The sequence below is a fragment of the Polyergus mexicanus genome, unplaced genomic scaffold (genome assembly GCF_030449975.1).
Source record: "Polyergus mexicanus isolate NDT 795.1 unplaced genomic scaffold, iyPolMexi1.0 SCAF_21, whole genome shotgun sequence".
Taxonomy (NCBI): Eukaryota; Metazoa; Arthropoda; class Insecta; order Hymenoptera; family Formicidae; genus Polyergus; species Polyergus mexicanus.
The window spans coordinates 4,281,106-4,294,671 of record NW_027223341.1 but is presented as its reverse complement, the minus strand read 5'-3'; positions in this window follow the sequence as shown (position 1 = coordinate 4,294,671).

Here is a 13,566-nt window from a genome sequence, read left to right as displayed (position 1 = left end):
ATATATAGGCCCATATATATATATATATATATATATATATATATGCTTTGCAAAAAAAAACTTGAAAAGATACTATCTTATGACTGAAAAAAAACTAAATAGATAATATTATTAAATATCTTTTTGTCACATTGTAAGTACAACTGGCAAGTTGACGAGATATTTTTTGACGCGTAAATATTCAATTCATCAGCTTTTATATTTAAATTTAGCTAGTCTTGCTTCAATTAATTCTCACAGACAACTCGTATGTTTGTAGTTTTAAGCATCAGCTATATAATTTTCACAAATTGTAGATTAATATTATTTAGAATACATATGTTAAGAGGATGCCGGATTACCGACAGAATGCGAATATTAGTAGGAATGCAAAATCTTTTTATTGATTATAGATATCAACAAATCCTTTTCCACAATTAAGGTACACATAATAACGGAGTGCGGAGTTTAACATTTCATATGAAAAGTTAAAAAAAATGAGAAAATTACAGTTTTGTTATCGGCTTCTGCTGTCAACATTTACTTAATATAACAAATTTGTAATCTGTACATGCCTAATCAGTAAACCCCGCACTCGGCATTTCATCAAAGAGTATAAGTGAACTTAGAGAAGTGAATTTAGAAGCTTTATAAAAAAGATTTTACGATGCAACACTTTCGTGCATATGTGTGTGTGCGACATCGAGGCTCAAGAGTAAAACAGAGCAGTAGATTAATTGCGTGATGTCGCGATAGACGGAGCTGCAATCTTACATGACAAGGACAGACATAATCGTACTATCTTTGTCTCTTTCATGCGTGGAGAGTAATATATATGTACGCACTAACAGTATCTTTTTTCTCTCGATCATACGCTCTGTCTCTTTCTAATCGCTCGCTCTCTATGTACTACGTATCGCTTAGCTTCATGCTCCTCGCATATTCATTTACGCGTTCACTCGCGTTCTCTCTCTCTCTCTCTCTCTCTCTCTCTCTCTCTCTCTCTCTCTCTCTCTCTCTCTCTCTCTCTCTCTCTCTCTCTCTCTCTCTGTCTCTCTCTCTCTCTCTCTCTCTCTCTCTCTCTCTGTCTCTCTCTGCTCTCTCTCTCTCTCTCTCTCTCTCTCTCTCTCTCTCTCTCTGGAGGAGAAGACGTGTCAAACATCGCTCCGCAAAAGTAATAACTTTTAAACAGTTAAATAGTTACGGGGAGTGATAGAAAGTTATTCAAGTCATAGCGGCATAGACCGGCATTAGCCATGAGTGTTATCTAGCCGGGATATGCTGTTTTGTGGGCGTGAGAAGTGCATTTTCTGTTTGGGACACCAAAGTCTCATACGAAAGGTAGACATTAAAGGTGGACACAAAAGTGCTGACGTGTGACAGTGGAACAGAGGTGACTGATCGCTTACGCTGATATTTGCGGTTTCGGCCGATAATTATCGGCATGGACGATGAATATGCTGAATATCGATGCTCGGCGTGTAAAAAGACAATAAAAAATCAGGTGGTAACATGCAAGTCTTGCTATCAGGTGAATCGAATTAAGCTGTTTTACCATCCAGGATGTGTAAGCAAGCATAGGATTTACGATAAAAATCAAGAATTGGTACCGTGTTCTGGCCCATTTGACAGATTTACAATTGAAAGTGAAGCAGACATGAAGAAGGCATCGGCAGTAGCCGGGGGCGGCAGGGACAGGCTAGGATCTACAGGATCTACAGGTTCGTTTACGACGCCAAGTAGTGGAAATAGAATATCAGGAGCGAGTGGATCATCGACTATTGACGTAAAAATAGATTGGCTGGTAAAAGTTGTAAAAGAAATAAAGGATGAAACAGCATGTAAGAAGGAAATTAAAATGATGGTCAAGGAAATAGTTCGTGAAGAATTGGGGAATGTAAAGCAGGAATTGCTGGAAGAGCTGAAAAGAATGATACAGGGAGAAGGAAGTGGATCAACAGGAGGAATACAAAGGAGCTATAGTGAAGCGGTTAAAGAGAAAAAGAAAGAGAATGTTATAATTATCAAACCCAAGATTCAACAAGAGAGTGAAGTTACAAAAAAATTGATAAAAGAAAAGGTAGATATCAAAAACATGGCGATAGGTATAACGAAGCTAAAAAAAGGAAGCAAGGGAACAGTGATCATGGGTTGTGAAACTGGAGAAGAAAGGAAAACGCTGAAAGCCACAGTGCAGGACAAACTAGGAGAAAATTTCAAAGTTACGGAATCACCGCAGATGAAGCCTAAAATAAAAATTATCAATGTCAGCGAAGAAGAAATGAGATTGGATGATGATGACTTACTAACTACAATCAAGAAGCAGAATAGAATTGATGCAATAAATGATGGATTCCAAATGCGAATAGTGAAGAAAATAGTTAAAGAAAAAAGAAATGATAATAATCAACTTAGAAGAAAAGAAAAAGAAGAAGGTTCGATAATAATTGAAGTAGATGAAGAAACGCATGAATTGATGTTAAAAAAAGGGAAACTAAATGTAGGATGGAGAAAATGTCCTATATTCAATCACATTAATGTTAAAAGATGCTTTAAATGCTGGGGATACTATCATATTGCAAAAAACTGTACGCGAGATGAAACATGCCACAAATGTGCGGGAAATCATAAAGCGATTGAATGTACGGCAACAAAGAAAAAATGTGTAAATTGTATGTTTAAAATTCGAACATACAACCTGAAGATAAGTGATGAACACGACGCCCTTAGCCCAGAATGTCCAACATTTAAAAGGGCGATACAGGAGGAGAAGAGGAGAGCCGGCTGGGAAGATGCGAAATAGCAACTACAGAAGGAAGCGGAAATAATATTGTATACAAACGCGCAAAGTTTGATGGCGCATAAAGATGAGATACAACATCAGATTATGAAGAAAGTAAATCCGGCATTCATAGCGTTATCAGAGACAAGATTGACCGCTGAAATTGAAGACAGTGAAGTGAACGTGCCAGGTTATAGTATAATTAGATGCGATGCTGAAAATAGAAATACAGGAGGGGTTGTTTTATATATATAAGGAATGATGTTAAATATGAAAAAGTATTAGTAAAAAAATTAGAATCGAATTGTTGGTGTGCTGCGATTGAGGTGAAAAACAAATTGTATAGAGGAATAATAATGGTAATATATCATTCACCGAGTGCATCGCATGGTGATTTCGTGAGATTTCTGGAGAATATAATAGAAGAGTTAATAATACGGGGAGAATGTATGGTAATAGGAGACTTTAATATAGATATTATGTTAGATTCGTTTTATACAAGGAAGTTACAAACGACAATGTTGAGCTTAGGCATGAAACAATATGTAAATAAACCGACGAGAATTACGAAAGATAGTAAAACAATTATAGATTTAATTTTTGCTAATAATAAAATAGAAGTGCAGGTAATGCATGAACCTAAAATAACGGACCATGCGTGGCTAAAAGTTGAACTGAATGCGAATAAATTTGATAATAAATACAGAGAACTTAGTGTTAGGAATTATAGAGAATTTAATATAGATGAATTTATTAAATTAGTGGAAAATAAATTAGAGAAAAACCAAGATATGAATATCAGTGTGAGAGCGAAGAAATTTGTTGATAATATAGTAAATGCGTTGGACACTACAGCACCTAGAAAAAATTTTAGAATTCCGAGAATATGGGAAGGGAAAAAGTGGTTTTCGGATGAAATAAGAGAAACAGCGGCCAAAAGGGATGAGGCATATAGGAAGGCATTGTATGATGACACGGAACAAAATTGGTTGCAATTTAAAATTGAAAGAAATACAATAGTTAAATTAATTAAGACAAAGAAGAAAGAATATTATGAAAATATGATAGATCTTAATAAAGAAAATCCTACATCTATGTGGAAAACACTAAAAGAAATAATTAGAGGCGAACCAGGAGGTAAGAGGGAAATAGAGAATATAGATTTTGAAATATTAGACAGCACTGAAGGATGCAATATAGCAGATAAATTTAATTTATATTATATACAAAGTATTAATAGTATAGTAAAATCTATAAATGGGAGTAAAACTGGAAATGCATGTAAAAGAATTATTTATGTTATTGAAAACGAGGGAATTATGGAAAATTTTGAAATGATTAGTATAGAGCATTTACAGGAAATTGTTATGGGACTACCGAAAAAGAAAGGTACAGAGGAGGGAATAACTAGCGATATATTAAAGGCAGCATTTTGCGTAATAAAAGAGGAATTTGTTGATATAATAAATAATTCTTTGAAGGAAGGTTGCTGTCGAAAAGGTTGGAAAACGTCTACAATAATACCGATTCCAAAAATAGAGAAAGCTAGAAAAGCAAGTGAATTTAGACCTATAAATATGTTACCAATATTTGAAAAAGTGTTAGAATTAGTAGTTAAAAAGCAAATTGAAACATATTTGGAAGATAACTGTATTATAACAGAACATCAGTCGGGCTTTAGAAAACAGTATTCGTGTGAAACAGCGATTCAAACAATCATTGATGAGTGGAAATTGATAGTTAGTGAGGCAAAAATGGTAGGGGTAATTTTCATGGATCTTAAGCGAGCCTTTGAAACAATAGATAGAAAAAGATTATTAGAGAAATTATATCAATATGGAATTAGGGGAATGGTTATAGAATGGTTAAGATCATATTTAAAGGATAGAACACAACAGGTTCAATTTAACAATAAATGGTCTAAATTAATGACCACAGAATATGGAGTACCGCAAGGATCTGTATTAGGACCTTTATTATTTATAGTATATATAAATGATATAATAAAAATCTGTCCAGAAAGATGTAATATAAAAATGTTTGCAGATGATACGTTAACATATGTAACTGGAGAAAGCAGCGCGGAATTAGAGGGCAAAATGAATATGGCATTTACTATAGTAGAAGAGTGGATGAATATAAATAAGTTAAAAATGAATGCAGGAAAAACGAAATATATGATTGTTAGAAGTATAAGAAAAGAACTGCGAGGTAATATAACATTGAAATGTTTGGATGGAACTGAGATTGAACGTGTGGAAATAATGAAATACCTAGGCATAATTATTGACGATAGACTACGATTTAAGGACCACTGTGATTATATGCTAAAGAAAAAAAAAACGAGTTTTTTTAATAGAATAGGTAATTATATATCGGCATACACTAGATGTATTGTAAGACAATTATAGCACCTCACTTTGATTATTGTGCGACGCTGTTAATTGATATGGGAGAAACACAGCTGAGTAAATTGCAAAAAGCACAAAACCGGGCCATGAGGATCATATTGCAATGTGATAGACATACCAAAGTGAAGCGTATGCTGCAAGCGCTGCAGTTTATGTCCATAAAACAGAGGCTATATTATAATATGTATATTTATTTTTAAGGTTTTAAGGAACATGTTACCGGAGCAATTAAGAAATAGGTTAGAAATTGTGGAAACTGAGAGTGAAAGGCAAACACGACAAGCTGGGGATATTGCAATAAAATATCGCAGAACAAGGAGTGCGCAAAAGAGTATGTTTTACGAAGGAGTGAAAATGTATAACGCCTTGCCAGCTGAAATAAAGCGGAATGAAAGAATTGTGCCGTTTAAGCGAATGTTAAAGGAGTATATTGTAATTAATGTAAACTAGATTTGTATTACAAATAGCTGAGAAAGCTATTATATAAAGATCAATCAATCAATCAATCTCTCTCTCTCTTTCTTTCTCTTTCTTTCTGCTCGTTCATTATTGTATTCTTTTATTCCCATTATTATATTCTTTTATTTGCTCAACTTTTATTCTTTCTATTCTCGTCTCCCTACATGAAAATAAATAAATTTATTTATTTATGTTTATTTGATACATCATAAATGAGATACACAAGTTATTGTATTTTCTTTTTCTATTTAACTATAGTTAAATACACATGTACATACAAAAATACACATGAAAAAATACTTATTCTATTTATGACATACACAATATCTCATTTATGTTGTATAAAATAAAGACGAATAAATTAATGTATTATTATGTAGGAAGACGAGAATAGAAAGAATAAAAGTCAAAGAAATAAAAGAATATAATAATAGGGACGAAAGAATACAATAAAGAACGAGGAGCAAGCGAGATGAAAAAACATTAAAGACTTCCGAAGTCTCGCTCGCGAGGCTCTCTTTATCTATATCTATAATATCTCGGGTTACATATCGTTCGTAAAATTTTTGTTTTTCGTATTTTATCGATATCAAAATAATTCTAATGAGATTCTTGCGATTAAAATAATACTAAGGCATAAATCGGATAATTTTTAATCAATTATGTGATTAAAATTATGATTACTTATTTCATTTAAAATTATCCGATTTATGTCATATTTGATGTTATTTTAATCGGAAGAATCTCATTAATCCATTATAATTATTTTTATACTAATAAAATACAATATGAAAGTTTCAGTTTTTATTTTATAAGATGTTTATATATAGTAGATAAGGAAAGATCCCCGTGCGATGCTGGAGAGTCGACAAAAGCGAAAACGAGAAAGAATGAAGGAGCAAGCGAGACGACAAATATCGAAGAAGTCAAAGAAATAAAAGAATATAATAATAGGGACGAAAGAATACAATAAAGAACGAGGAGCAAGCGAGATGAAAAAACATTAAAGACTTCCGAAGTCTCGCTCGTGAGGCTCCCTTTATCTATAATCTTTCACATTAGATTAATATATATAAATTATTATAAAATTTATATATATATACAGGGTGTCCGGCGTCAATCGCATCACCGGTCGTGTGCAGGTAGAGCAAATGAAATCGAGAAGAAAAGTCCTTTACCTTTTTTTTCTATAACACTTAATAAAAGAGTTATTATTGAGTAAAGTCTGGCCAATCAGCGCCGACCTTTAGCCGGGCGCACGTCAGTGAGCCGCGCGCTGTGAAGTGTGCAGCGGCGCACACTATCAGGCGCGCGGTTCACCGACGTGCGCCCGGCTAAAGATCGGCACTGATTGGCCAGACTTTACTCAATAATAACTCTTTTATTAAGTGTTGTAGAAAAAAAAGGTAAAGGACTTTTCTTCTCGGTTTCACCTGCTCTACCTGCACATGACCGGTGATGCGGTTGACGCCGGACACCCTGTATATATATGTCATGTTACTATAGAAAATCAATTGTCTGTATTTCGCATTTTATATATCCGAAAATAATTTAAATGTATTAATTACATTATTGTGATTAAAATGACACGTCGTAAAATATTAATAAATAATGTTTTTTATGTATCGAATTAATTTTAATCAATATGAAAATAACTTTTTATTCGGTTACAGAATATTCGTTTATAAAGATTTGTTTTTATTATTACGCGATATTTGTAGCATGCATGTATCTAAGTATGTATGTACGTATCGGGGAATAAGTCGACTGTACTATTCACACGCACACAGCCAGGCACATGCGATAATATCAGTGCGCGGCAGTACTCAGTCTCAGTCTCAGTCGCGCGTGTTGTGTACATACGCGTAACGAGAGATAACCGCAAAAGTGTGCCCAACCGTTATAATGCGTTATAACGCGTCGAATTTAAAAAACGAGTGTTGTGTTTGTGTAGTTATAGTGTGTTCATATAATGGGTCGAAAATGTAATGAGAAACGCTTGCCTCGCTTTGCCCGCAGACTTTCTTTAAAAAGAATAAGGGTCAAAAGGTTAGTATATTTATATACTATAATTCTAGAAGGAATTGTTTTACTGTATACTATATACTAATATGTCGGTAGATATAATTGAATTTTTTTTCCGTGCAGTTTACATAAAAATATAAGTATGATAATGTAATATTATATAAAAATGTAATATTTCAAATTTCTTTTTTTATTTTTTGATTATATCTTTAAAGCAATTCCTAAATAGAAAACAACATAAAGACATTTGTATAAAAAAATTGTAACATAAAATTAATCTTTAAATAGAATTTAGAATTACTACAATACATGAACATACACATTATATGTATATGATGCACATAGTATTTAGTACTCATATAGTATTTTTGTTATAAAGAAATGGACAGATATGGGCAAAAAGAAGAAAGAGAGAGAGACAGAGAGAGAATAGGAATGAGTAAGCGAGGGAATGGCTGTACAACATTTATTTTTATTAACAAAACTACTTGTTCTCGCTATTCCCGGTCTGAGTTTTTCTTCGGCGCTAGCGCCCGTTATCGCTTCTTGGAGCGTTGTGTATCGCTGCGCGCGGACGAGTACTTGTAATTCGTCGTGTAATCCGATTTGGAAATTTATTAACGCCTGCTCTTGGATTGTTTGTTGAATCGTGCGTTTTGAGATTGCGGAATGCTTCTTTCCTTCGATCATCGAATCATATAATTTCATCGCTAGTAAATCAACACATTGTCCGAAAGCGTGCGCAGTTTCATTCGGCTTTTGTTTTAAGGAATTGAACTCGATTTGTAAGTGAGTAGTACTTTGTTTAGACTGGTAACAAGTCTCGAGTTGTTGTTTTAATTCGGCGAACGTCTGAATATTTCGTGTCTCGAAATCCTACTTGGCTTTTCCTTTCAGTTTTGTAAATATTGCTTGGATTAATGATTCTTCATCTGCGGGATGTACGTTTTGAACGGCGTACGTGCATGCATTTAAAAATTCTAATAACTTATGTCGCGATGTTCCGTCAAATTCGGGAATCATTGCTCTTGCTTCTTTTAACAGTAAGTAATTCGGACTGGTGCTTCGTCGACTTCTGATGTCGCGCGCGGTTCGTCCGTATGTTCCATTAAACGCGTCGTTACCGTCTTCTGAGCGGTTATATCCGTGACATGGTAACTTCATAATCGCGTCTTCTACTCGCGTTACTCGCCTGTTTAACGATCTTACTTCCGTGCGTATTTCATTTAATATTTCGAGAAGGTGCGCGTCGCCTCTTCCTTCGCGGTTTCTCTCGTGGGGCGGTGTGTGATCAGCCTCCACTATATTTCGATCCATTTGGTGAATGGATCGTCGTATTCTTTCTATTTCCTCGTCTACCGCGCTTTGTGGCGGGTTCGCGGGAGTGTTTTCTTGCGGATTTCGCGATTCGGCCATATTATTTTCTTGTTAGCTATAAATTTCTTCCGGATCGAATAGATCGCTCTCGTAGGAAGTTAATGAAAATTCGCACCGTAGGGATACTCTACTTGGAGTTCTACTAATATATGGTCGCGTACGTCTAGTCTCGCGTTGAGTGTTGTCAATGGGGGGTCAATCGTATTACGCGGGAGTAGGCTTTCGTCAAAATTGTTAAACGGAAATTCGCGTTCTGTGACGACGTTATCAGGTAACTCAATCTCGCTTTCGCTCGGGTATTGGTTTTCTAAGTTTCTTCGCGCTTTATCAAAATTTTCTCGCAATGTTAAACTTATGTTTATCGCTCGTCGGGCTGGTTCGCTTAGTAACCACGTTTGGTTTGCAATCGGTTTCGGTATATTGGAACCTTCCGACATTCACGCAGTTATATTTATTAAATTTTTTCGGACTTACAATAGTATAACGGTTCGCATGATCGCTCGCAGTAGGTTGCTAACGCTGCAGTCCTTTGCTCGGCGGCTGATACGGCTGACGATGCTCATCGTACGGCGGTCGTTGTCCGCCGTCGATGTGTTGTGAGTAGAGTTATCGTAGGTCGCGATGCTTGGCGGCTCACGTTTCTGCTACAGCTGTTGTGCGGCGATGCTCGTTCTGTTGTCCTTGCGTTGTGTTCCGTCGATTGTGATTTCCGTTAGCTTATGTTTTACGTGTGCTGGCGTGCTTGTTCTGTTTACACCCTGGGTGCTTTGCAGGTCTTGGGGAAGACTTAGCTGCTGCTTCCGTCCGTCAACTTCAATTGAATTGATTGTTGGCGTGCTCGCTTTTTAACACAACCGTGTCTTGAGTGAGCTCTGGCGATGCCCTGGCAGATCCCACCGCTGCCATCAAATAATGTTGTGCCTCCGGAGAGGCACGGTAGTTGGAATCGTTTGCCGGAAGGAATTTAGGAATTCGGGCTCCGCCCGAGAACTTCATTGTCTTTATTTGATTAGAAATGACACCTTTGCTTTTAAATAAATATATTAATATTTATTTTATTCGTGACTTGGCTTGATTACAATGTTCCCGCACTTTCGCTCGCGTCGCGTATCGCGATAACGGATATCTTGAAGTGCGCGTGTCTAGAGTCGAGTTTCGGTCTCGAGACTCGCCTCTCGCTTTTTCGTGTATATTTCTGCCGACTGCGTGGCTATTCAATATTATAATAATTATTGATACTCGCTTTGACACTCGCGGTTGTTAGAGATATTGCTTGCGTAAAGGAATAAAGATTGCCCGTTTGGTAGTTATTGTGACTACCCGCGTAATATTAATTAATGATCAAGATTGTCCGCGTAATATTAATGGTAAAGACTGCCCGCCGTTCGTTAGCGGTGGGCCTTTTTATTAACTCCCCTTGGCTTCCCGGGAGGGGGTCGTTTAGCGACAAGGCTGTGTGTCGTGTCACTTGATTTTGGCAATATCCGGATGCAAGCTAAGAAGTTCTAAGTAGGACTTCCTTGCTTGCACTTTCGGAATTTCTTTATTCCTTTTTATTTCGCTTTTAAGTAGGACTTCTACGTTGCATTTTCGCAATGTCCTTCTTCCGCTTGCCCTAATTTCCGCATTTTCGCAATGAAATGATTGCACGATTGCTCGGGTTTCGCGCGTGGCTCACGTTTTCAGCGCTTTGTTCGGTCAACGCTCGTAACGTGATCCGTATTCGCGTTACACGTTGAGCAATCATATAAAATAATATATATTTAGAATAATATATTTAATAATTCATATGTTCATTTAGAATAATATATTTAATAATTAATATGTATTTAGAATAATATATTTAATAATTCGTGTATAGCCTGTTCGGGCTATAACAGGTGCATTTGCGGCATGTAATGCTATATGAATTTCGGAAAGGCGTGAATGTTGGGATTGCACAAAAAAATATTCAAAGCGTTTATTTGGACCGCGCTCCTGCTCTCCGAACAGTCAAAAAGTGGTTTGGCAAATTTCGAAATGGTGATTTCAACATGGAGGATCAATCCCGCTCTGGACGGCCTTCTGGCATTGATGATGACATTGTGCATGCCTTAGTGGAAAGAAACCCAAGGATTACAACTGAGGATATTGCTGAGAGGCTGAACATCGATAATTCAACCGCTTTTCGTCATTTAAAAAAGCTTGGATACATTTCCAAGCTTGATACGTAGGTGCCGCATCTTCCACCACGACAATGCTAGGCCACACGTCGCTCAACAGACGCTGCGAAAACTGCAGGAGTTGCAATGGAAAATTCTGCAGCATCCGCCATATTTTCCAGATATTGCGCCTTCAGATTTTTATCTGTTCCGGTCTTTGCAGAATAGTTTAAATAGCAAGAATCTCAATTCCGAGGAAGCTGTCGAAAACCACCTTACAAACTTTTTTCAAGAAAAACCAAGTTCTTTCTTCAAAAATGGAATCGACAAGCTTATAGATCGTTGGAAAACCATTGTAGAAAAGAATGGAGACTATATAATTGATTAATAAAAGTGTTATTTCTAAAATATAATCTATTGAAGTTTATATTTAAATCGGGCACGAACTTATGCAATCACCCAATAATATTATATTACGCGGGTAGTCACAATAACTACCAAACGGGCAATCTTTATTCCTAATTACCTCCACACGTGTGAAATCGCTAACAGTCGGCAGAAATACATACAAAGAAGCGAGAAGTGAGTCTCGAGACCGAAACTCGACTTTAGACATGCGCACGACAAGATATCCGCTATCGTGATACGCGACGCGAGCGAAAGTACGGGAACATTGTAAATAAGCCAAATCACAAATAAAGCTGACATTTATCTATTTATTTAATGTGGAAAGTGTCTGAATTATTTAAATAAAGTTAGTAAAGTTCTCGAGCGGAGCCCGAATTCCTAAATTCCTTCCGGCAAACGATCCCAACTACCTCTCCCGGAGGCACAACAACACACTGTACACACATTGTTAACAAAAGCACGCAATAAATTGTATATGTTATATCATTAAAAAACTGTAATAATACAAAAAATAGCAGAAGCATTAATATTATAAAAACAAGACTGTGGTAGATTGAAAAAGCTCATATATGTAGGAATTAAGTACGTATTATATGTACCGATATGCGTAGTATCGCATGTCGATATTGCGGCTAGATCATAAAGTAGTAACGAATCCTTTAGCGAGTCGCCGCTAAGAGAGATTTTTGTTATCGCGTGCGCAATCTTTTATTTTGACGTATGCGGCTAGATCACAGGGTAGCCGCGAGTCCGAAAAGATAAGCATTACTCTTCGGTCGGCGTCTTTTACTCTCCGGGCATAAACAGACGAGCAGCAGCGAGCGTCAGTCAGTCCTTCGCCGTCAGTTAAGAGTTGTACTACATTCGTATATTCTTTATATTCCTTTATAATAAATATCTGTTTTAAATAAAACCTACAAATTGGGGGCTCAGCCGGGATTATAGCCTAGAGTGTAGTGTCGTAGAGGCGTGTTCGCCTTCAGAAGATGGCGCGAGGGATAGGTCGAGCGTACAGAGGTGAAGTCAATCACGAGACTTCTTTTCTAATTGTCAAGGATAAAATATATTTATAGTATATTTACAGTTATTTGGTTTGTGGTGGCCCTGAAAAGGGCCGTTTACGGGTTAACGCGGTGTGCGTTCCCGCCAAGTGATACGCGGCTCGGCTTTGGTTACGTGGAGGGAACCGATGCGCAGTAGCTCGGGCGAGGATGGAAGAGTTGGTGTAGTCCTGGGGTGCGTATAGCCAGGCTCTTCCCGGTCCGTCCCTGTCTGCGTAGCCGCCTCCTGGGTGTTGGTCTCCCAGTCACTGTCGGATTGAGTACCGCTGTCCGCTACTTCCCGTGAGGGGTACTGAGTACCGCGATGGATTCGTATTGCCGGTTGCGACTGTGTCCAACTGTCTCGATGGTGAAGTGGAGAGGCCGCTAGCGGTGATAATAGCGGTGGCGGCAGGTTCCACGGCGTCGATGGTGATGTGTATCGCCGTACCCTGATGTCCCACTGACTCAGGAAAAAGCGTGGCGGTCGGGTGAATTCCACAGGCGCCAGCTCTATCGGGTGTAGTGTCCACTCTCTGAAGCTTGTACACGTATGGTTGCCTGTAAGTCCTGGTGTCTTTTCTCCCTCACTGATGGGCTGCCGACTAGTCCCGGGTGAAGTGGGAGGCAGCTGTGGTCGAGGAAGACTCAGGTCCTGTGGTACTACAGGAGGCAGCGTAGGCTGTCGCTAATTCAAAAGAATTCGTGAGCTCGAACTGACTGACGGGCAGGAGGTCCTCTCCGCAGTCAGAGCGGGCTGCGAATCGAAGGCTTCTCGCCGTGCGCCGTCTTATAAGCCCCACTCACTGGATTTCACTTGCTGGCGCCCACTCCCGCTCGTGGCCGCCTCACGGTAAGCCTTCGTGGCTCGCGCGGTGCTCGCGCGCGGGTTTCACGTGCTCCGCGCGTGAGAATTCGTTCGCGCGTCTACCGGGTCGTTCGTG